Source organism: Hordeum vulgare, chromosome 2H (assembly GCF_904849725.1).
Source record: "Hordeum vulgare subsp. vulgare chromosome 2H, MorexV3_pseudomolecules_assembly, whole genome shotgun sequence".
Taxonomy (NCBI): Eukaryota; Viridiplantae; Streptophyta; class Magnoliopsida; order Poales; family Poaceae; genus Hordeum; species Hordeum vulgare.
The window spans coordinates 461,319,309-461,346,249 of NC_058519.1; positions in this window are offsets into that span (position 1 = coordinate 461,319,309).

Below are 26,941 nucleotides of genomic sequence, written 5' to 3' on the forward strand. Positions count from 1 at the left end.
ACAGAAATTGAATAAAGAGTCTTACATCCAAGTACCGATTATTACAACACGTGACCGAAGGGTCAAGTTCACAAGACAGGGCCTAAGGCCAAATCACATGAATACACTAATAGCGGAAACATAGGGCTAAGCGGGTGCCCATGCCATCAAGCCTACACCAACAGGCATTCTGACTCGGAAGCGTCCTAGTTCGCAGGGGTGTCGCCGAAGACGTACTCATCTCCAAACTCCGGCACTTCCATGTCTGGTCCATAACATAACCAGTGGCAAGCCAATGAGTACGTTGAATGTACTCGCAAACAGCCCATGATATGAATAATGAAAGTGAAGGATAACAATATCATGCATTTGCTAGTATAACTCATCGGGTGGAATGATCATGAATATGCATCTAGTTAAGAATTACTCTTGAAGAACAGGTTACAGATACCAACATATCTGCTAAGGATGAACCATCCGAGTTCACCCTATATGCCAAGTCACCAAACTTGGTCATATTACTATTACTTTCATAACAACACCTTTTTCCAACACCACACACATTCACTCACGCACACTTGGTTTATGCGGAAATATCAGGACGTACTTTAAGCAGGATTACCCAACTGTCCTTGACCGTGGACATGGCTATTCGAATAGTTTACACTCTGCAGAGGTAGTACGCTGGACCCACGAGATCCGGGAAACTTCCGTGTCATTACCCACTTGCGGTATATCACATACCCGAGGTGAGTACCCGATCAATGCCTTTCCCTGACGATACTAGACAAAGAGGTCCACTCGATTGGTACCCAGCCCACATGCCGTACGTCTTACGAGCACCAACTCCGGACCGTACCGACAATGCGGGGACCAACGGTGTGACTGGAACTCATAAAAATGGCAGAGTCGTCCTACCCGGCACGACCCCATCACGAGAGTGACTACATATCACTCCGCCACTAGTAATGTGGCTCTTTGCTAGCACCGACCAGAGTAATTAACATAGCCCCATCCCATAAGGGGTAACGTGGTCGTACTGGTAAGGTTGGGATGGTCGACACATCATAAATCTAATCCCATTTCTGAAACCTTACTCACACAAATCTCGGGTGCATCACTTCACCTAAAGTGACCACCAACTCATCATCACCCTCGGGCATTAGTGGCACCCGACGGGGTTTTCATAAACTCTTGTTTTATGACAACATCATGCGCATGATGAACTACTGCTACTTTTACTTGTCAACATGGTATTAGCATGACCCTAAGGGGTAGACTCAAGCTCAATGCAAATGCTCCGGGGAGCCTTCGGTAAAATCATATCGAATGATTACCGGCACTTATGATCATATGCAACGGAAATACTTGCAATTATAACATCCAAAGTAACATATGCTCAGTCATGGTCAAAGGGTTGCTTGCCTTGGTCAGCTCAGTATCCGGGGTCTTCGAGGTCTTCCGCTTCGATTCCCTCGTCACACGGGTTTTCTATTGTCAATAAAACCAAAAATAAGAAATAGCTCACACAAAAACAGTTCACAAAGTCATTTTAAAAATGTTCCCTATTTCTGATAAATCTAAGATATCATTTTAAAAATACTTGCGTAAATTTTCCTTGAAGGAATATATTTGAAAATAACCAAGGAGAAGCAAAACTATTCCATTTTAGTCCTTTTTAATATTACAAAATAGATTAGTTGCTGGAAAAATTCATCTAAGCATATCATTAAATGCTACACATTTTTAGAAAAATAACAATGGAAGAATTATATTTTTACACTGGTTAAATGTTTTTATAAAAATCTTAGAAATCCAGGTTTTAAAAATAAAAGAAAAACACAGGCCAGCTCCTAGCCTGGCTCGGCCCAGAGCTAGGCTGGCCCATGGCCAGCTGACGGCCTGCCCAGGCGCGCGTGCCGTGAATTTTGAACCTGATGCGCTGGGCCCTGCGGTCAGTGGCCGAGGACAGCATGGGGGAGGAGGCTGGGCCACCGACAGGTGGGGCACAATTGTCGGGGTCGTCTCCTACCTCCAGCCAGAGAGGAGGAGGAGGAGGTCGACGTGGCTGTCGACATGCTCAAGCTCCAATGAGCACGGGAATGTGTTCGCTTGACCGTCGCCTACCTGCTGGTGGTGGAAACAACGACGGGGAGGCAGGGGTTCGCCGGCGACGAGGAGGCCGTGGCGGAGGGGTTTCGGGAAGTGGTCGAGGAGGTGGCTAGAGACACGGGAAAGCTTGGGCGAGTTGGGGGAAAGCTTCGTGGGGTCAAGGGGGTCAGTTTGGGGCGGTTGAGGGGCACAGGAGTTGTCGTGTAGCCGGAGATCGACCGGAGCTGGGGTGGCTAGGGAGGTGCTAGTGGACGCGATGAAGCTATCTAAGGGGTGCTGGAGCGAGGGGGAGGGCTATTTATAGGCCCGCGGCGGTGAGCAGACTCGGGTGCGCCGGTGACTCACCACGGCGCAAATGGGGGTGCAGAGAGACGTTGGGGTTGAAACCACGATCTCTGGACGTGGTATTGGACTTCCCGAACCGTGTGCTGCAGAGAGAGAGAGAGAGAGGAGACCTGCATTCGTGCCCGCGCAAGCTTGGCCGAATCTGGAGAGTGCGGGCACGCGTCGCGCGAGCTCTTGCGCGAGAGAGGAGGGGCCCTGAGGCTGGCCCGACGCAGAGGGGCTCTCGGGGAGGATGTTGGACATCTCGGGGGAGGCTGGAACTAGCCGAGGGCATCGCCCCCACCTCGGAGACTCTCTGTAGCGCGCCCAGAGCGCAGTTTTGGCATGCCACGGCATGCTGGTGCGCTCTGGGGCACTTTGGACGTGTCTAGCATGTCCTGGCACTTGCTGGGGGTGTGGCTAGCCGTTTGGTTCTAGTGGGAGCTTCGGCTGGTCAAAGGAGCCAAGAAATGCTGGTGCTGTCAATCATGAACTAATGTCTAAATTGGGGATTTTTGGCCTTTCCACTTTGAACCAGTGAGGGGCCAGTTGACTGGGGTTAGCTACTGGTGCTGGCTACTTAATCTAAGAGTTTGAATCATCGGAGTTTGGTTTAGCTGTGGCTAAGGTGGCTTTTTCCTCTCTGTCAGAAGGTGTTCGATAGTGGTCATAGGGGGTTGCACCCCACCACTAGTGCTGAGACTTAACAGGTTTGGTTTTAGGGATAAACCATGGAGTTCCACCAAATTTGGGCTCCAATGGATAAGTTTAGCTTTGTAAACTTGAAATCACTCCAATATGACCAGATCTGTTCCTTCCAAAGGGAGTGTGGGCAAAATAAGTCCCACAAATCCCATTTTTTGGTGCAGAACCCTCATTTGAGGTATTAGGCACTCCTCCAAAGTTTTAGCTTCATTGGGCAAAGTTTGCTATGTAGAGTTGCTCTAACTTGATTCTGGTCAGACATGGTTTTAGGGTTATTTGGGGTCCCTATCCACCTTTGATCAAGGTGAAACTTTATGTGAACGCCAAACAAGGCTTAGGGGCATCAGCGGAATTTTCTGGGAATTTATTGAGAATATTTCCTTTGGAAATATTTCAAAATGCCAAAACAGACAGAAATAGCTTTTATAGTTTTAATCAATAAATATAATATAAAATGCGGTTTAAAATCCTATGTATGGAAAATATATGTCCTTTTGATCATCTCTAAATTTAATCAGATTTTTCCAAAGCAGAAAAGTATTTTTCCATGTTGGAATACCAATTCCGGCCTTAGAAATGGACAGGTTATTTAATTGGGAAAATACTCACAAAAATAATTATTTTTGTGGTTTTGAAATATAAAGATAGGTTAAAATCAGATTACCAAATATGAGTGGAAGCACTGTTTGCTATCAAGGACATGTAGTGCAACTCAAGGTGTTTTTACTTTGGTTACCAAAGGTTTTTGAAAATCAGAAAAATACCAAAAAGGATTTTAGGGTTTTCAACCTCACATGATCAAACATACAAGCATACAATGTCAATCATGGCACTCACAACATTAGTTTTGAAAACGTATTAACAAGCTCAGAATTTTACAACACAGACAGGTGATAGCAAAAATAGGGTGTGACAGACCTATCCCCCTTACAAGAATCTCGTCCCCGAGATTCCTAAGCTAGGTGCTAAAAAGGTCTGGAAACTCAGATCGGAGATAGTCGTCTCGCTCCCATGTAGCTTTGGCTTCGGTGTGGTTGCTCCATTGAACCTTGAAATACTTGATGGTGCGGCTTCTAGTGCATCGCTCTACTTCATCCAGAATGCGGATTGGCCTCTCGCGATAGGTGAGATCAGACTGAAGGTCAATGGACTGGTGATCAATGTCCTTATAAGGATCAGAATGACTTGGCATCTGGAGACACTTCCGACGCTGCGACACGTGGAAAACGTTGTGCACACCCGAAAGCTCCCGAGGTAACTCCAACTGATAAGCGACCTCGCCACGCCTTGTCGTGATCTTGAATGGCCCAATGAACCTTGGAGCGAGTTTCCCCTTAACGTGGAAACGCTTGGTTCCCTTGAGAGGTGTGACTCAGAGGTACACCAGATCTCCGGGAATGAACTCCACATTCCTGCGGCGAGAGTCCGCATAACTCTTTTGTCGCGACTTGGCTGCTTTTAGATTTTCCTGGACTAGTTGCACCTTCTCTTCTGCTTGGTGCAAAACTTCTGGTCCGAAAATCAGCCATCTCCGGTTTCTGACCAGTTGAGCAGGGTGCGGACTTTCCGTCCATACAACACTTCGAACGGGGCCATCTGGAGACTAGACTGGTAGCTGTTGTTGTATGAAAACTCAGCGAACAGCAGACAGTCTTCCCATTTGTCTCCATGTGCTAGGACGCATGCGCGAAGCATATCTTCGAGTATCTGATTCACCCTTTCTGTCTGTCCTCCCGTCTGCGGGTGGAAGGCTGTGCTGAAAGAGAGCTTGGTACCGAGGGCTTCCTGAAGTTTCATCCAAAACCTTGAGGTGAACTGCGTGCCTCGGTGAGATACAATCTCCTTGGGAACTCCGTGAAGGCTTACTATGCGCTCGATATAGAGACTGGCCAACTTGTTCCTGTCATAAGTGGTGTTGACAGGGATGAAATGGGCCACCTTGGTCAAATGGTCGACAACAACCCATATCGAGTTATGTCCCTTCCTAGACCTTGGTAGACCGGTAATGAAATCCATCCCTTCCCCAGAAGGTAATGTTGCCATATCTTCAAGGCATGCACTACTGCTGCCAACTCTAGATCATGGGTGGCATAATTCTCCTCATGCGGGCGCAGTTGCCGCGACAAGTATGCCACGACCCTGCCATCCTGCATTAGAACCCCACCTAGCCCGGTCCTGGAGGCATCACAATATATCACGAACTCCTTGCTGATATTTGGAGTGGCCAATACCGGGGCGGTGGTTGGCCTCTTCTTCAACTCTCGGAAGCTTGCCTCACATTCTGGCGTCCATTCGAACTTCTTGCCTTTCTTCAAGAGCCGAGTCATAGGTCGCCGATGCGGGAGAATCCTTCTACGAACTTGCGGTAATACCCTGCGAGTCCGAGAAAACTCCTGACTTCCTTCACGTCGATTGGTGATTCCTAGTTGGTTACCGTGGTAATCTTAGAGTGATCAACTGCCAATACACTTGCCGTCATGGTATGACCTAGGAATCCAACTTCGTTCAGCCAAAAGTGGCACTTGCTGAACTTGGCATACAGTTGGTGCTCCCGAAGCTTTTCCAATACTAACCTCAAGTGTTGCTCATGCTCTTTTTCAGACTTGGAAAAGATTAATATGTCGTCTATGAATACGACGACAAACTTGTCCAAATATTCCATGAAGACCTTATTCATGACGTACATGAAGTAAGCTGGGGCATTCGTCAATCCGAAGGACATGACAGTGCATTCGTACAGATCGTACCGGGTCGCAAATGCCGTCTTCGGAATGTCTTCGAGTCGAATCTTTCGGTGGTAATATCCAGATCGGAGGTCGATCTTGGAGAATACCTTTGCTCCATTAAACTGGTCGAACAAGTCTTCAATCTTGGGGAGTGGATATTTGTTCTTGATCGTGACCTCATTGAGTGAATGGTAATCGACACAAAGTCGGATTGTCCCATCCTTCTTGGACACGAAGAGAACAGGTGATCCCCAAGGTGACGGACTTGGACAAATGAATCATTTCCTGAGTTGCTCATCCAGTTGCTTCTTCAATTCCGCTAGATCTTCGAATCCCATCCTGTAAGGCTTCTTATAGATAGGCCTTGATCCGGGCATGAGATCGATGATGAACTCGATGTCTCGGTCAGGAGGCATCCTTGGTAGCTCATCAGGAAAGACATCCGGGTATTCATAGACTATCGGCACTCGGTCGAGTCCTTCCTTTGATAGGCTGTTAACTCGTGGCACTCGAGTGGGTACTGGCTCAGAGACATACTTGAGTTTGACCCCTTGGCCACTTGTCATGGTAATGGCCCTGTTAGCACAGTCCAAGATACTCTGATGCTTGGCCAACTAGTCCATACCGAGGATTACTTCTAGGCGTTGTGACTTAAGCACAATGAGGTCCGCTGAGAAGCTCGTCCCATTGATAACTATCTCAACCTTCTTACACCCTAGGTTGGTTCTCAAAACTGCTCCCGGGGTCTGAATTGCCATATGCCCACGAAGCAAGGTAGGTTCTAGTCCACACTTGTCCGCAAACTTTTGTGTAACAAAGGAATGTGAAGCACCACAATCAAACAATACTGTTGATGGGGTAGAGTTGACGAGGAACGTACCCAGAAAGTAGTCCGGGTCTTCATGTGCCTCTTCCACGGAAATATGATTAATCCGCCCCTTGCTGTGGTACTGCTAATTGCGGGGAGCCTGGTTCCTGCCTGGTGCTCCTTGGCCTAGATTTGGCGCATTGGGGCGCGGAACATCGGTTTTCTTATTGGGGCACTGCCGGGAATAGTGCCCTGGTTGTCCACACTCAAAACAGGTAACTTGCGCTGGAAGATTGGTCTTGCTTCCACCGTTGTTTGGCGGTGTTCTTGCTGGCTTGATGCTGACTTGCTGAGGTTGGTAATTCTGGCAAAATGTTGGGTGCTTGTACTGCTGCTGCTGATAGTTGGGTCTTGCTGGGGCTGACTGCCATGGTCGTGGTTTTGAGTTGATCGGTCCTCCACTACCCATTAGCTTGCGCTTACGGGTGTTGTCCATTGCACGATGCTTGTCTTCCAACATAAGAGCCTTATTAACCAGGTCACTGAAGGTCCGACATTCACAAACAACCAGTTGATACTGGAGTGATTGCTGCAGTCCTTCCATAAAGCGCTCCACTTTGGCAGCCTCAGTGCTGACATCTTCAAGTGCATACCTTGATAGAAGGTTGAACTTCTGCAAATATTCCTTGACTGATCCACTGCCTTTCCTTAAGGCTCGGAATTCCCGCTTCTTAATGGTCATCATCCCCGGAGAAATGTGAGCGGCGCGAAATCCATCCTTGAACAAGGCCCAAGTGATAACTTGCCCGGCTCGCATGATCTGAAATCCATCCCACCAAGCTCTGGTTGTGCCTCTGAGATAGTGGGTTGCATAGAGAACTTTCTCGTCATCGTCAGTGCACTTGACCAACGCAAGAAGGTCTTCGATAGTGCGGATCCAGTCATCGGCATCCAAGGGCTCAGTTGTGTCCGTGAATATGGGCGGCGTAGTCCTCATAAACTCAGAGAGAGTTGAGCGACCGTTGCCATTCCCGTTCTGCGGCGGGTGGTTCACCAAGGTTTGAGCCAGCTGCTGGATAGCGGCATTGTTGGCTTGGCGCTCCTCCTGAAGAGCTTGAAGGAACTGAGCCATGGTCAAACTTTCAGGGGGAGGTGGCGGCGGAGGAACATCGTCTTGCAGCACACGGTGATCTCCAACTTGATCTTCCCCTCCGGTTCCCTGCTGCTGTCCTGAAGAGGCAGAGCCGGGGTTGCCGAAAGTGTTGTTGTGAGTTGCAATCACCATCCTGTCAGGGGAGTAGACAGGTCAAATTCTGCTAAACCGTTTGCACTCGAAAGGGATGACGTTCTAATAAGGAGGGGGTCTGGTGTGCTAGTGTGCAAGTTTTATGACAAGGTTTTTGAAAGAAACTACTTCATTAATTTAAAAGCAAGCGATGCAGTCGCTCACACGCTGCTCAAGACAGAATGCGACTTACATCCAACAGGTTCACACAACATCCAGGTCATAAAATCCTAATACAATAATTTCTATGCTTGGTACATCCTACGCTACTACGCGATTGACTGCACGGTCTCATAAGCCGGCTTTGTGGGATCTTCGTCTTCAGCTTCATCTATGTCTTCTTCTTCATTAGTTCTTCCTTTCCTCGGAGGGATAGGGTAAGTTAGTGAACCATCTCGACGTCTCTTGGTTGGTGAGGTAGTGAAAAGCTCGGTGTACTCTTCTGCGGTTAGGCGTCGACTCTGAAGAGGAACTGCCTGAAGTGGGGGTATTCCTCCTCGGAAAGCAAAACAAGGTGATATCACAGGTGCTCCTTCTTTCTTCACCTTGTTGTTCTTCATCTTCTCCATACGATATAGGTCCTTAACTTGGTGCAGCTCTTGGCGAATCCTAATTGACTCCTTGATCAATAGATGCGTCAAGGTGTCTCAGGAGAGGCTGAAGTAGGTCTGACACCTTAATGGCATCCCGTCCTCAGATGAGGTGTTGAGTGTCCAGCTTCCGTCTATCTTATCCTTAACAAAAGGTAAGTGACGAGTAGCGGGTTCGTTTGCCATCTCAGGAAGGATGTCGCGGAGTCACACGAGCGCCTCTCGTGCTGCAGTCTCCAGGGCCAACATCAGATCCTTCATTTGCGGCCCTTCAAAGAACCAGCTAGTTGGGGAGTCATTAGCCTTCACTATCACGTCCACGTGATACTCCTTAGTGTCGGCGTTGACCCAGTGTTCGTGGTAGAGAAAGACGGGCGTGCGACGCACTTGACACTTCTCGAGGCTATCACTCAAAAGCAGAGGAAAGCCCGTTTCCAGAAGCGTCTCGGGTACGGCGGCCATCTACAAGGTGTAGAGGAGAGGGTTAGAAATATATAGTGGGTGCGGTTCTTGGGTCACTCTAGGTGCACAATTGTCCGGCTATGTCCATGCTACCTAAGGCTTCCTATAGTCAGGATGGCTCTGATACCAGCTCTATGGGGACCCCGAATTACTAGTCGAGAATCGCTGTGCTCAGTGATCCCAGAGATCAATGCTCACCGAACACATATACTGAATAAAGAGTCTTACATCCAAGTACCGGTTATTACAACACGTGACCGAAGGGTCAAGTTCACAAGACAGGGCCTAAGGCCAAATGACACGAATACACTAATAGCGGAAACATATGGCTAAGCGGGTGCCCATGCCATCAAGCCTACACCAACAGGTATTCTGACTCGGAAGCGTCCTAGTTCGCAGGGGTGTCGCCAAAGACGTACTCATCTCCAAACTCCGGTCCTTCCATGTCTGGTCAATAACATAACCAGTGGCAAGCCAATGAGTACTTTGAATGTACTCGCAAACAGTCCATGATATGAACAATGAAAGTGAAGAATAACAATATCATGTATTTGCTAGCATAACTCATCAGCGTGGAATGATCATGAATATGCATCAAGTTAAAGAAATACTCTTGAAGAACAGGTTACAGATTCCAACATATCTGCTAAGGCTGAACCATCCGAGTTCACCCTATATGCCAAGTCATTAAACTTGGTCATATTATTATTACTTTCATAACAACACCTTTTTCCAACACCACACACACTCACTCACGCACACTTGGTTTATGCGGAAATATCAGGACGTAGTTTAAGCAGGATTACCCAACTGTCCTTGACTGTGGACACGGCTATTAGAATAGTTTACACTCTGCAGAGGTAGTACGCTGGACCCACGAGATCCGGGAAACTTCCGTGTCATTCACGACTCGCGGTATATCACATACCCGAGGTGAGTACCCGATCAATGCCTTTCCCCTGACGATACTAGACAAATAGGTCCACTCGATTGGTACCCAGCCCACATGTCGTACGTCTTACGAGCACCAACTCTGGACCGTACCGACCATGCGGGGACCAACGGTGTGACTGGAACTCATAAAAATGGCACAGTGGTCCTACCCGGCACGACCCCATCACGAGAGTGACCACATATGACTCCCGCCACTAGTAATGTGGCTCTTCGCTAGCACCGACAAGAGTAATTAACATAGCCCCGTCCCATAAGGGGTAACTTGGTCGTACTTGTAAGGTTGGGATGGTTGACACATCATAAATCTAATCCCATTTCCGAAATCTTACTCACACAAATCCCGGGTGCATCACTTCACCTAAAGTGACCACCAACTCATCATCACCCTCGGGCATTAGTGGCACCCGACGGGGTTTTCATAAACTCTTGTTTTATGACAACATCATGCCCATGATGAACTACTGCTACTTTTATTTGTCAACATGGTATTAGCATGACCCTAAGGGGTAGAGTCAAGCTCAATGCAGATGCTCCGGGGAGCCTTCGGTATAATCGTATCGAATGATTACCGGCACTTATGATCATATGCAACGGAAATACTTTCTATTATAACATGCAAAGTAACATATACTCAGTTATGGTCAAAGGGCTGCTTGCCTTGGTCAGCTAAGTATCTGGGGTCTTCGAGGTCTTCTGCTCCGATTCCCTCGTCACACGGGTTTTCTATCGTCGATAAAACCAAAAATAAGAAATAGCTCACACAGAAACAGTTCACAAAGTCATTTTAAAAATGTTCCCTATTTCTGATAAATCTAAGATATCATTTTAAAAATACTTGCCTAAATTTTCCTTGAAGGAATATTTTTGAAAAAGATGTTACTTGAGTGAAGTCAGATGACTTGGCATGAGGGACAAACATGAGGTGTTCAGCCCTCAGACAATGTTGATATATGTAACATGTTCACGGGGTTACTACATATCTTATGATGCGTACCCGCACAAGCATTTGATCATGTTGTTGCATTCAGGGAAAAACTTTATTTCCGCAAAGATGGCATACTAGTATTATATCATGCTCTATCATTGCCCTGTTCTACATCATGGGTTGCTTGTAAGTACATTCAATGTACTCATTCGCTTGCCACTGGTTATTTAATTAGCCAGGCATGGAGGAACCGGAGTTTGGAGAAGAATTCATTGTAGGAGATGGACCTGCGATCTAGAATGCTTCCAAGTTAGAATGCATGTAGGTTAAGGTAGATGGCATGGGTTCACGTTATCTTCCAAGTTATCCGCAGCTAGTAGTATGTTGGAGCGTCGGCTTGCTAAGCCGTATTTATGTAATGACTTGGCCATAATGGCCCGATCTGTATCAGACGTTATTTATGGATGTAAGACTCTTGTTATTAAGTATCTGTGTGTTCATTGAGCATTGATCTCTGGGATCACTCATCACATTCATTCGGTGACCACGACTCGTAAGTCGGGGTCCCCACACTACACTTAGACAATAACCATAATTAATAACACTAGTGATTTAACTTACTAAATTATCAACTGCATTCCAACTCAAACCAATATATCTCATAATTGATTTTGGGTAATTCAAAACCTATACGTTATTATAGGACATTGATATGTGCATCACTCATGACGTCAACTTCAATTGATAGTCCGACTTGTCAATCATATCTTCTTGTGACTCTTGTTCATCTTACGATGTGTGTGTTCCAAATTCAGGATGCTAGAACGCCAGGACAAGCTAGTGATCTTGTAGTGAGGTTTAACCTTCACCCACCTTACACCTCACCTTTCGTTTGTACTCATGTGTACTTGTCATACCCCAATAAGCTATATGTGTTATAGATGGGGCTATACTTGGAAGAACACTAACAACTTGATATTTTTATGTGAGAGATCACCCTATTAAAAATGACTAATGCGAAATTAGAAGGGTGCAAATAAATGGTTAAACATCACATGCAATTCAAAATAGCATGATATGGTACACCACTTTCCGTTGGAGAACTTATCTTCGTCTTTGCAAAGTTTCAGCCAAAAGTGTTACTCTGGAAGCATAAAAAATGGTGTCGTGCTAGCAGTTTTAGCAAAGAAAAATTCTATAAAAATTTCCTGTCATCGCAATCTGAAACGCTATCGTGGCAACACTTTCAAAAAACATTGTCGTCACAATAGTTTCAACGAAAACCAGATTTATGTAAAAACTGCTTGGTGTAGCAACTTGAAAAATGACGTGGCGGTAATTTACAAAAGTATTGTCCTGGCAACAAGTTCTTCACATTTTCTTCTATGTCGTGGGCCCCTTGCATCGAGGTACTCCTTTGTATGCAATTTTTCGTGGTTTGTAATTTATTCTATAACACTGAAGTTGACACGTAGATCATAAAAGTGACAATCTTATGGATCCAGTCATCATGTTGTACTGTGACGCGTGGGTCACTTAAAGATTAGAATATATAACCATCTCATACATAAACACGTTATCATGAAGAAAGCTATACCACATCACACTCTCTCTACAAAACTAAGTTAGACGTCCTCTAATTGGTGTATTGAAATTTTAATTTACTTGGCTTAGAGGGTTTCAGAGAACACTATCTACATACATTCAACATCAATTATGTTTATTCTTATTGCTATATTAACTTCACGAGGTGTATGAGGGAAGAGAGTTAATTCAAAATCTCTAGCCCCACACTTAACTTTGTCGATATGCATGGCCCATGTGTAGATCAAAACCTACATGTCCTCTCATGTTTGTTACAGTTCACTTTTCTTGACTATGATGTAGCCCAAAGAACCGTTACAAAATTGTTGATATAGTGAGAATTGTCGATTGCTAGAACTTTGTAACAAATCTATCATCATGCCGCTAAGAAAAGAGAAGAATAAAACCCCAAGTAAAGAAAACAAGAACATCGGTAAAACATTGCATCTACCACACTAGATCTTATCTTCTACTTGCACTATTTTATTAAGTTCTAGAACCCATCTCGTTCTCAATTAGTTTAAAAAATAAATCAAAATTTATTACTAAAAGTTTTGTCCAATACACTCACTTTCACATGTGATCGAGATTGTAACTTGCATCTACTGCTCATGATGCCATTGTAGCGAAACGTGGTAGAAAGCAAAAATAAAAGTTTGCCCGTGATCAAGATACCAAGAACACTATGTAGATGCATATAAGGTTAGATTGAACAGTTACCAACTTCGTGGTCCACAAGAATAAGAGTTGGTATAGATCATTCTTAAAGTCCCCTGAACCATCGACGAACCCTACAAAAAGGGACAAAAGGATGACCTCTCTACGGATTGCACACATACGGGCGTCATGATCCGACAGTCCTTCGGCATCTACAACTTTGCGTCATCAGATAAGTAGCGGAGGGAAGAGAAAACCTCACGGGTATTTTGTTGGGAAACATAGTAGAAAAACAATCACCCTATGATCAACTAGGAACACTATGAAGATACAATAACAGTTGTGATCACGATCGTTACCACCACCAATTTGTAGCGGAAGAAGAGTGTGACAGCGTCAATCATACTTTGAATCCCTCAACCGAAGAGAAATGATCCCGCGATTCACCCATGAACGATCCCTCTCATAGAAGATTGAAGCATGACCTCTATACTTGGTTATTAGCGTGCAATCTTCATAATCTAGCAACACTTCACCGTCTAGAGGTAATCGTTGCTCCATAATTAGAGGGAGGATATTAGAGCCACATGGGGCTTCTATTTATGAGGATTATAGGAACTAGAACTAGCTCAAATTAGTCAACTAGGACCATTTTATATTTACAGATCATTTATATATAATTTAACATTCCCGAAAACATTTCCACCTATATATATTTATCGGTAATACCTTGTATTACCCGATACTCTCTAAAACCCTCCCGGTGATCCTGAAACGATTCCGCATCCTCGCGAAACTATTTCGTATATTAATGAAACAATTTCACAAATATTTTCTCATTATTCTTGTCCTACTAACACTTAGCAGATCGTGGTTACCTTAATTCGGTGACCCCGTAGGTTTGGTAACTCATAGACATGAACGTAACTCATTCATTCAATGACCCATAGAAGAACCATAGACGTGTTGGGGAACGTCGTATGGGAAACAAAAAATTACCTACCCTCACCAAGATTAATCTATGGTGATGAACATCTATGAGAGGGGGAGTGCATCTACATATCTTTGTAGCTTGCTAAGCGGAAGTGTTCAGAAACGCAGATGATGTAGTCAAACATCTTCGCGATCCAATCACGATCCGTCCAACGATCCAATCACGAACGTCCCGATCAAGTGCCGAGTGGATGGCACCTCCGCGTTCAGTACACGTGCAACTTGATGACGTCTCTGCCTTCTTGATTCAGCAAGCGAGGGTGGAGAGGTAGATGAATTCTCCGGCAGCATGACGGCATGGTGACAGTGGTGTTAGAGCAATCTCAGCACGGCTTCGCCAGGATCTACCACATACGCAATTTGGAGGAGAAACCGATCTAGGGAGAGAGACAGGGATGCACCTATGCCTTGGGGTGCGGCTGGCCTCTCTCTCCCTCTATATATATAGGAGGAGGGGCTAGGTAGGGCACAACCCTGGCCCCTCCTCCAATGAGGGCTAGCCGGCCAAAGGGGGGAGTTGTCCACCTCCCACAAGGGAGGTGGGCGCCTGAGGGAGGAGTCCCTCCCCTCCAAGGCACCTCCCACCTACCACCCTTGAGCGCATGGGCCCTTTAGGGGTCGACTGACCAGCCCACCATGGGATGGTGCACCACCTCTTAGGCCCGTGTCCCCCCGGGTGGTGGCCCCCTCTCGATAGACCCCAGAACCCTTTCGGCATTCCCGGTACAATACCAGAAACACCCAAAACTTTTCCGAACCCCGAATAGCACTTTCCTATATATAAATGTTTATCTACGAACCATTCTAGATCTCCTTGTGATGTCCGGGATCTCATTCGGGAGTCCGAACAACTTTCGGTCACCTACATATATAACTCAACAATACCATATCGTCACCGAACGTTAAGTGTGCAAACCTACGGGTTCGAGAACTATGCATACATGACTGAGACACCACTCTGGCCAATAAACAATAGTGCGACCTGGATGCCTATATTGTTTCCAACATATACGAAGATCTTTATTGGTCGAACCACGATGTCAAGGATTCAATCAATCTCGTATGCAACTCCCTTTGTCCATCGGTATGTTACTTGCCCGAGTTTTGAACATCGGTATCACCATACCTTAGTTCAATCTTGTTACCAGCAAGTGTCTTTACTCATTCTGTAATACAAGATCTCGTGACTAACTCCTTAGTCACCTTGCTTGCAAGCTTCTTGTGATGTTGTATTAGCAAGTGGGCCCATAGATACCTCTCCGTCATACATAATAACAAAACCAGTCTCAGTCCATGCCAACCCAACATACACCCTCATAGATACCTGTAGAGCACCTTTATAGCCACGCAGTTACGTTGTAACGTTTGATACACACATGGCATTCCTACAATGTCACGGAGATGCACGATCTCATGGTTATTGGAACAGATACATTGACATGGATAAAGCAGTAGCAATAAACTAATACGATCAGATGCTATGCTTACGGTTGGGTCTTATCCATCACATGATTATCCTAATGATGTGACCCTGTTATCAAATGGAAACTCATGTCTATGGTTAGGAAACCATAACCACCTTTGATCAACGAGCTAGTCTAGTAGAGGCTCACTAGGGACACGGTGTTGTCTATGTATCCAGACATGTATTTGTGTTTCCAATATATACAATTATAGCATGGATAATAAACGATTATCATGAACAAGGAAATTAGATAATAACTAATTTATTATTGCCTCGAGGGCATATTTTCAATAGTCTCCCACTTGCACTAGACTCAATAGTCAAGTTCACATCACCATGTGATTAACACCCAATAAGTTCTCGGGTTTGATCATGTTTTGCTTGTGAGAGAGGTTTTAGTCAACGGGTCTGTTGATATCACACTCCACTTGGAAAAAATCCAAATGAAGGTGTGTACTTTATAAATATCTATGTCATATTGTACATGTTGATATCACACTCCACTTGGAACAATTCCAAATGACTGCTCCACTATACAAATCCGGTTTGTTACTGAGAGTCATCTAGATTGGTGTCAAAGCTCGCATCAACGTAACCCTTTACGACGAACTCTTTTATCACCTCCATAATCGAGAAACATTTCCTTTGTCTTCTAGTTACTAAGGATAACTTAGACCGATGTCCGCGGATCCACTCATGGACCACTCTTGTACCCCTTGACAGACTCATGGCAAGGCACACACCATGTGTGGTACACATCATGGCATACTATAGAGCCTACAGCTAAGGCATAGGGGACAACCTTCATACTTTCTCTTTCTTGTGTGGTGGACAGGCTTTGAGTCTTACTCAAACTCACACCTTACAATATAGTCAAGAACTCCTTCTTTGACTGATCCGTTTTGAACTCCTTCAAAATCTTGTCAAGGTATGTCTTTGTTCAAAGTTTTATCAGGCATCCTACTCTATCTCTATAGATATTGATGCCCAATATTTTAAGTAGCTTTATCCAGGTTTTACTTTAAAAAATTCCTTTCAAACAACCTTTTATGCTTTCCATAAATTCTAGATCATTTTCGATCAACAATATGTGAACCACACATACTTACCGAAATTATATAGTGCTCCCAATCACTTTCTTGTAAATACAAGTTTCTTCATAAACACCATATAAACCAAAAGCTTTGATCACTCATCAAAGTGCTTCTTCCAACTCCGAGATGGTTGCACCAGTCCACAAGTGGATCACTGGAGCTCGCATGCCTTTTAGCATCCTTAGGGTCAACAAAACCTTCCGGTTGTATCACATACAACCTTTCCTCAAGGAAATCATTAAGGAAACAATGAATTTACATCCATCTACGAGATTTCATAATTTTAAAATGTAGCAACTCCTAACATAATTCCAACAAACTTCAGCATGAGTACGTGTGAGAAAGTCTCAACGTAGTCAACTTCTTGCACTTGTCGGAAACCTCTTCTGACAAGTAGAGCTTTCTAAATGGTGACATTTACCATCGTCGGCTTAAAGATCCATTTCCCATCGTAGTCAACTCGTTTTAAAGATCCATTTGTACTTAATATCCTTATGCTCGTCAAGTAGCTCTTCTAAAGTCCACACTTTGTTTTCATACATGGATCCTATCTCGAATTTCATGGCCTCCAGCAATTTGTTGGAATCCGGACCAATCATCGCTTCTCCATAGCTCGTAGGTTCATTGTTGTTGAACAACATGACCTCCAAGATAGGATTACCGTACCACACTCGATAAGTACGTGTCCTCGTCGACCTACGAGGTTTGGTAGTAACTTGATCCGAACCTTTGTGATCACCACAATTAGCTTCCTCTTCAACGGGTGTAGGCGCCAGAGGAACATCTTCCTGCGCCCTACTACTCTCTGATTGAAGTGACGGTTCAATAACCTCATCAAGTTCCACCAACCTCTCTCTCAATTCTCTCTCGAGAGAAAATTTCTCAAGATATGATCCGTTCTTAGCAACAAACACTTTGCCTTTGGATCTGAGATAGGAAGTATACCCAACTATTTCTTTAGGGTGTCCTATGAAGATGCATTTATCCGCTTTGGGTTCGATCTTATCAGGCTAAACCTTTTGACATAAGCATCACAGCCCCAAACTATAAGAAATGACAGCTTAGGATTCTTAGGAAACAATAGTTCATACGGTGTCATCAAAACGGAATTATATGGTGCCCTATTTAAAGTGAATATGGTTGTCTCTAATGCATAACCCCAAAAGGATAGTGGCGAATCGGTAAGAGATATCATAGTACGCACCATATCAAATAGGGCACAACTATGATGTACGGACACACCATCACACTATGGTGTTCCATGTAGCATGAGTTGTGAAACAATTTCCAAATTGTATTAAATGTATACCAAACTCGTAACTCAGATATTCACATCCACGATGATCCTCTTGTCATGACAATCTTCAACATCACTCTGAATTTCCTTGAACTTTTCAACATTTCAGACTTGTAATTCATCAAGTAAATATACCCGTATCTACTCAAATCATATGTCAAGTAAGAAAATAACGATATCCACTATGTGCTTCAACACTCAATGGACTGCATTCATCAAAATGTATTATTTACAATAATTCACTTTCCCACTCCATCTCACTGGAAAACGAGGTCTTCAGTCATCTTGTCCATGTGGCATGGTTCACGTGTCTCAAGCGATTCAAAATCGAGTGAGTCCAAAGATCCATCAGCATGGAGTTTCTTCATGCGTTTACACCAATATGCATGGTTTGCATGTCTCAAGCGATCAAAATCAAGTGATTCCAAAGATCCATCAACATGGAGTTTCTTCATGCGTTTTACACCAATATGACCTAAGCGGCAGTGCCACAAGTAAGTGATACTATAATTAGAAACATTGCATCTTTTGGCATCAATGCTATGAACAAGTCTATCACTACGATCGAGATTCAATAAACCTTCACATTGGGTGCATGATCATAAAAGATATTATTCATGTAAATAGAATAACCCATTATTCTCTAACTTATGTGAATAACACTCTCGCAATAAACAAAATCAATACAATGTTCATGCTCAACGCAGACACCAAATAACATTTATTTAGGTTACCACTAATCCCGAAGGTAGATGGAGCGTGCGATGGTGATCACGTCAACCTTGGAAACACTTCCAACACACATCAACAGCTCGCCCTTAGCTAGTCTCTATTTATTCCGCAACTCCTATTTTGAGTTATTTAGAAATTCAACCGGTATCAAATATCCAGGAACTACAACGAGCACTAGCAAGGCACATGTCAATAACATGTATATCAAATATACTTTTATTGACAATGCCATCCTCCTTATCTACCAAGCATCTGGTGTAGTTCCGCTGTCAGTGACCGTTCCCCTCACAACAGAAGCACTCAGTGTCGAGTTTGGGCTCAACCTTGGGTTTCTTCATTAGAGAGACAACTGACTTGCCATTCTCGAAATTTCCCTTCTTTCCCTTGCCCTTATTGAAACTAGTGATTTTACTAACCATCAACACTTCATGCTCCTTCTTGATTTCTACCTTCGTGGTGTAAAATATCACGAATAGCTTAGGGATCATCATCTCCATCCCGTGCATGTTATAGTTCATCACAAAGCTCCAGTAGCTTGGTGGCAGTGACTTCAAGAACTATGCCAATCACTATATTATGTGGAAGATCAACTCCCACTAGATTCAAGTGATTGTATCACCCAGACAATCTCAGCACATCCTCCCTGATTGAGCCATTCTCCTTCATCTTTCAGGCAAGGAGGTCTCCTACCTCTCAACATGGGCACGAGCCTGAAATCCCAATTTCAGCTCTTGGAACATCTCATATGCTTTGTTACGTTCAAAACGTCTTTGGAGCCTCAATTCTATGTCATAAAGCATGACACACTAAACTATCAAGTAGTCATCAAAAGCGTGTCTATCAGATGTTCACAACTTCCACATATGAAACTTTAGGGGGTGGCACACCGAGTGGTGCATCAAGGACATAAGTCTTCTGTGCATCAATGAGGACAATCCTTTGCTATTATCATTTTTCAACTTAATTTTCTCTAGGAACGTATCAAAAATACACAAGAGGTACATCGCGAGCTATTGTTCTACAACATACTTTGCAAAGGCAACTTAGACTATGTTCATGATAATGAGTTCAATTAATCATATTTCTTAAGAACTCCCACTCAAATCAACATCCCTCAGGTTGTTCGAGTGTAACATGATCCAAATCCACCAACCCAAGTCCGATCATCACGTGAGATGAGGTGGTTTCAATGGTGAACATCTTCATGTTTATCATATCTACTAATGGCTCATGTTTGACCTTTTGATCTCCTGTCTTCTAAGGCCATGTCTGTACATGCTTGGCTTGTCATGTTTAAGCAAAGTGTTGTGCATGTGCAAAACCGGTTACGCCTGTCGTATGTGAATGTAGATTCTATTGCACCCGATTATCACGTGGTGCCTCGAAACGACGAACCTTCGCAAAAACGGTGCACACTTGGGGAGAAAATAATTTTACCTTGAAATTTTAGTGAAGGATCATCTTATAATGCTACCGTCATCCTAAGAAAAATAAGATGCATAAAGGATTAACATCACATGCAAATTATAATAGTGACATGATACGACCATCATCTTGTGCTTTTGATCTCCATCTCCAATGCACAGGCATGATCTCCATCGTCACCGGCATGACAACTTTATCTTCATCGTCGTGTCACCATTAGGTAGCTGCACAAACTATGCTTCTACAACTATTGCTAACTCATAGCTATAAAGTAAGGAAAAAGGCACAAATTAATTAAAGACAACCCTATGGCTCCTACCGGTTGCGGTACTCATCAACATGCAAGTCGTGATAATCTATACAAAAAATGATAATGTCAGAAATCACATATATCTCATCATATATTTAACCATATCATATCACAACATACCGTGCAAAAAATAAGTTAGACGTCCTCTACTTTGTTGTTGCATATTTTACGTGGCTGCTATGGGTGACTAGCAAGAACCATTATTACCTACGCAAAGCCACAATGGTGGTATTCAAGTTGCTATTTAACCTTCTACAAGGACCGCCTATATAGAATTTGATTCAACTAAAGTGGGAGAGACATACACCCGCCAGCCATCTTTATGCAATAAGTTGCATGTCATTCGATGGAACCAGTCTCTCGTACGTGGACGAGTAAGGTTGGTCCGAGCCGCTTCATTCCACAATACCGCCGAATCAAAATAAGACTAAGGAAGTAAGCAATCTGAACATCAACATGAACAAACACTTTGTGTTCTACTCGTACATGTTATCTATGCATAGACCTAGTTGTGATACCACTGTTGGGGAACATCGCATGGGAAACAAAAAAATTCCTACGCTCACCAAGATCAATCTATGGACATCAACAACTACGAGAGGGGATGTGCATCTACATACCCTTGTATATCGCTAAGTGGAAGCATTGAGAAACGTGGTTGATGTATTAGAACGTCTTCGCAATCCAATCACGATCCGCCCCGCGATCCAATCACGAATGTCCCGATCAAGTGCCGAACAAACAACACTTCCACGTTCAGCACATGTACAACTCGATGATGTCTCTGCCTTCTTGATCCATCAAGTGAGGGCAGAGAGGTAGATGAGTTCTCTAGTAGCATGATGTCATGGTGGCGGTGGTGGTGGAGAAGTCTCAGCTGGGCTTCACCAAGTGCTGCCGCACACGCGTTTTGGAGGATAAACAATCTAGGGAGAGAGGGAGGGCTGCACCTATGCCTTGGGATGTGAATGCCCTCTCTCTCCCTCTATATATATAGGTGGAGGGGTAGCTAGGGCGCAGCCTTGGCCCCTTGGAACGCCCAAGATGTGATCCTATCCTTATTTTGGCGTGAGGGCCTTGATAGGAATAGAAACGCATCTCGTCATTTCGCAAGAATGGATATCATTACAAGTACATGTACTGAAAAGATGAGTATAAGGAGTTGGCTTACACTTGCCACAAGCGACATCAAGATCACATCAATACAACAATATACAATCATCATGTAGAAGAGAAGGGTTCGACTGCGGACGAAAACAAACGATAAAAGAATGACATCCATCCTTGCTATCCCAGGCTGCCGACCTGTAACCCATCCTAGATCGATGAAGAAGAAGAAGAAGAAACTCCAAATGAAACAATCATCGCGCTCACATCAACATATCACTTTACCTGTACCTAAAACTCTTGTTGTAGTAATCTGTGAGCTATACAGGACTCAACAACCTCATTTCCAAAGGTATCAAGACTAGCAAAGCTTAATGGGTGAGGTATGGTTAAGTGGTGAGGCTCCAGCAAGTGACTAAGCATTTATTTGAGGTGTCTAACTTATGAGTACAAGAATAAAAGAGGGGCATGATCTACGCATAGCGGACGTGAACTACTGATGATCAAATGAATGATCCTGAGCACCTACTTACGTCAGACATAACCCCACCATGTGTGTAGGATCGAAAGTATGTCTAGAGGGGGGGGTGATTAGACTACTTGACAAGATATTTTTTTTGCCTTTTCCCAATTTTAATTGAGAGGTAGCTAGGGAAGTTATCACAAGTCAAGTACACCCTACACACGCAGTTCTAATTGTATTGCAGCAGAAAGTAAAACATGCAAGTGTAAAGTAGAGGAGTAAGGTAGGGAGATCAAACGCATGAGGTTGACATGGTGAATTGTGGCATGGTTCCGATAGGTGGCGCTATTGTACCTCCATGTTATTGGAGACTCAAACACACAGAGGGTAACGACTGCGAGAGTCCATAAAGGGCTCCACCCATGGAGGGTCCACAAAGAAGTGGCCTTGTCTATCCCACTACGGCTTCCGTCCATGGAGGACTAGCCTTACTCACGATTGATCTTCACGAAGTAGGCGATCTCCTTGCCCTTACAAACATATTGGTCCAACTCCACAACACGAATTAGGAGGTTCCCAAGTATGTCTGGCCATGGGCAGCCCGACCCGAAAAAGCCCGACACTGCCCGACCCGGCCTTTCCCACGGGCTAGGATCGGGCTTGATAATCAAGCCCGATGGCCGGGCCGGGCCCGGGCCCGTGAAAATCTCCTTTTATGCCTACGTCGGGCTGGGCGGGGATTCTTCAGGATCGGGCCGGGCTTGGGCCCAAAAATTAGGCCAGATGGTCGGGCTGGGCCGGGCTCAGGCCTGGATTTTGTACCACGGTTTTTTTTACGCCCAGACCGAGGCCCGGCCCAGCCCAAGATATGGCCAGGTATATTCCGAAGCGACACCTAACCAATCTAGGAGGCGCCACCCTCCAAAAGGTAATAGATGGGGTAGATCAATGAATTCCTTGCTCTTGTGCTTCTAAAGATAGTCTCCTCAACACAAATCTCTCTCACATAGAATATGCATGGGTAGGACAGGTTGATTTGGTCGAAAGCAATTTGGGGAGGCTAGAGATCTAGTTTCAAATGATTGGATTGGAATATCTTGGTCTCAACACATGAGTAGATGGTTCTCTCCCAGAAAATGGATATGGAATTGAAGTGTGTGTTCTGAGTACTTATCCCACGAATGAGAGATGGGTGAAGAGTTATATATAGGCAACAGCCAAAATCCAACCGTTACACACAAAAGTGCAAACTCGGTGACACCGAAGTGGACAACTCGGTGGTACCGGCTAGTAGAAAGGTGTGAACTTTTGAATCTCGGTGAGACCTATATATGGAACTCAGTGGCACCTAAAAGGTGACTAACGTTCAGATGGACAAACTCGATGGCACCGATACTCAAACTCAGAAATTCTAATTTTCTATATCTTGGAAACAGAATATTGGTCACATTGAACTCGGCAACACCGATGCAGTTTCGGTTGCACCGATCTGGTGGGAATGGCTAGGGCTCTGTCTTAGGTTCAAATCGGTGGATCTGATATGGGAATGTTGGTGACACCGAATTTGTATATGTGGAACTTGAGAGAGTGGATATGTGGGAAAAATGACTGAGTGTTTTGGTGGCTAACTTTGAGCATTTGAGCAATCAGTTCATTTTACTACCTCACCCCATTTTAATAATATTGGCTTTCTTATGGACTCAAAAGTGATTTCTCACAAATATAAAATGAAGAGTCTTCTAGCTTGAAGCTTGAGCCAATATGATTCCTTTCTTGCATCCAGGGCCATCTCCACTTAAACCTTAAGCCATAACATCTTTTGAAATTTTGTGAAATAAACTTGGAAAACACATTAGTCCAATGATGCATATGTTGTGATCACTTAGCAAAACCACCCTAGGGAGCAATTGTGCTTTCAATATCCCCCTTTTTGATAATTGATGGCAACATATAGATATAATCAATGATTATCATTGATGCTTTGAGAAGTATGTGAAAAGCAAGAGCTCCTCCTAAATTTGTGCATTTTGAAAAAATTGAGTTTGAATGCAAATGCACAATCGATTAAGATCATGGGTTACTCTTCCTTGTCACATACATCTTGGTGGTGCGTAAAAAGAATAGAAACGCACATGCACCAACAAGATAAGTGAGTGATCATCACATGGATAGCTAAAGGATAATATCATAGGATCACACAGGATAAATTGTATATAATCACACACATAGATAGGATAAAGTCATCCAACAAACAAAGTTTTTAAAACCAAACGAGAGCAGATAAAGTCAAAATATCTCTCTCACACGAAGTCTATGATCTATACATTTCTCCCCCTTTGGCAACAAGTTACCAAAAAGTTCAAAAGTATAGAACCACTCATCTCTCTGGGCTATGTCGATAAAAGCAGCAAACAGCAGATGGAGTCGAGAAAAAAGCGTCGACGAAGGCTTCTGCTGACGTCCTTGGAGCTGGAGGAGTTGACACTGAAGGAGCTTGAGCTGGAGCTGGTGCTGAAGGTCTTGAAGCTTGTGCTGAAGATATATGTCTTGGCTCCTGAGCAGGAACAACAACTGACCGGGGTCTTTTGCTGAACTATGTAGTAGTGGGAGGAGGAGACTTAGGAGGAGCTGAAGTTTCTTCTCGCAAAAAGTCCGAGTCCTCCTCATCAGAATTTAGCTTCCTCCTTTGCCTGGTGGCTGCCTTGGGCAAGCCATGAGAACTGTATGATCCAGGGTAAGAGTGTGTCCTCTCTGGACTAGTACCAGCCTCCACCTCAACACTTGGTTCCCTGAAATCATTTTGACTGTCATTTGAACCTGACATACTAACAGACAAGCAGCAAACTGCAGAACCTCTGAAGTGGATGTAGGAAAGATAGACTGGATGAGCCTCACAAAATTCACATATTTTGGAAAAAATTAAGTCTGAAACTCAGGGTATGATCTTATGTAGGATGTAAATTGGTGGCACCGAGTTGGCATTTTGGGAGTCATCGAGAAAACAGACTCGCTTAACAAAAACTTGGCCGTCATTTTTGGTGGCCCCGAAAATAGCTGCTCGGTCTCACCGGGTTGCTTCTCACGAACCCTAAAATAGAAATCGGTAGAACCAATTTTGCAAACTTGGTATCACCGAGTTGCATTTTGCGGCAGCTCGGATCCGAAATTTCCTACTTCTCCTATTCTATTGATTCTATCTAGAGGAAAGGAGGTTTGCACAGAGTGGAAAGAGGATTAAACTGTCAAAGTGCGCGTGAATGAGACGGGGAACGCAAAGGAGATCGAACCGTACCCTAGCTCAGTGGTGGTTCGGGTACGACGACGATGGAGGGGCAGATTGCATCGATGGCGGCGAATCCCAACGGCTGCGGCGCTCGGGGAGTTAAGGCGATGACCTGGGGTCTCGGGGGGCAGCGAGGGTTTGAGGAACGAACCGTTTGAAGATGGGAAATCAAAAGGTCCGGTCAGCAGGTATATATACCCGTGCGCTGTCGGTGTCACCGAGATGGCAAAATCGGTGTCACCAAGTTGGCGATTCCGATGGTACCGAGATGAGAAAACCTGATCAACTTTGGAAAATCTGTGGCTCCGAGTTTGTGGAGTTGGTCACACCGAGTTTTTCAAAGAGGTTTTGGAAGGCAGCCTTTGATGATACGGAACTCCGAGTGCACCTTCACATAGAGGGATCGATAAGTGCTTGTTCAAGTTTTGTGATGAAGCATGAATAGAACGTGAGATGAGATAGCATGTATATCTAGAGAAGGGTCCTAGGCATTCTTGTCCATCCAATTGGCAAAAGATAAAACAAAGCCAAATAACAACAATTGGATGTCCTCGAATGATTAAATTCATGCAGACCAACATGCTCACACAATAAGAATTATGATACAAACAAGGTGAACATGCACAAACATCCTAGCAGCTATCAAGCACTTGGGCGATGAAGAAGTCATCTATATATGAGTATATTGAATTAGGAGACAAGCAAGAATAATTGATCATAGGTCATACTCATCGTTAAGAACAAGCGGGGTTACCACTTTTACATAAGCATTAATGTGTTCATATCCTTAGGAGGTGCTTATACTCGAGTCTTAGAGTAAAGCTCCCCCTTGATCTGATATCCCCAAAAAGAGGGATCAGCTAACCTTGGGTTTTGTTGTAGAAGACTTCAAGTAGGTGAAGTAGTGGTGGATGCTCAATGTTCATGAAGATCATCTTGAGTTGGGACCAATCCTTGTTGTTTTCATACTCTTATCACCTACATGGGTTAGTCCCAAAGCAAAAATAACATATGCAAAAATATCTATGGACATGGAGTGAAGCACAAATGGGATGATGTCCAAATATGCATTGATTACCTAGTTCCTTGCTTACCTTTGAGGGAATGTGTGACTCCTTGAACTAATGCATAAGGTTGAGGTTGATTGCATATAGTTCTGGCCAAAATGAATAAGAGTGAATTTCATTGGCACAGTCACCCCTCAAGAACTTCTAGTTCTTCCTCTTGGGAATCCACACCAAATTGATGGGAATCCTTGGAGTTGTTGTAGCACTTGTTGAGGTAGAGCTAGTAGTATCCTTGGGAACCCACTTGACCTTGGCTTGGGGTTCCTCTACAAATAGGTCAATGTCATCTTGAAGCTTTCCCTTGCCTTTGTGGTCTTGTGGTAGAAGGTCATCTTGTGAGCTTGTTCCTTCGGAAGCAGTGAACTTCTCCTCTTGGGGAACAAACTTGGGAGTGGGATATGGACCTTCTTGTTGGGGAACGTCACACGGGAAACAAAAAATTTCCTACGCGCACGAAGACCTATCATGGTGATGTCCATCTACGAGAGGGGATGTGTGATCTACGTACCCTTGTAGACCGTACAACAGAAGCATTAGTGAACGCGGTTGATGTAGTGGAACGTCCTCACGTCCCTCGACCCGCCCCGTGAACCG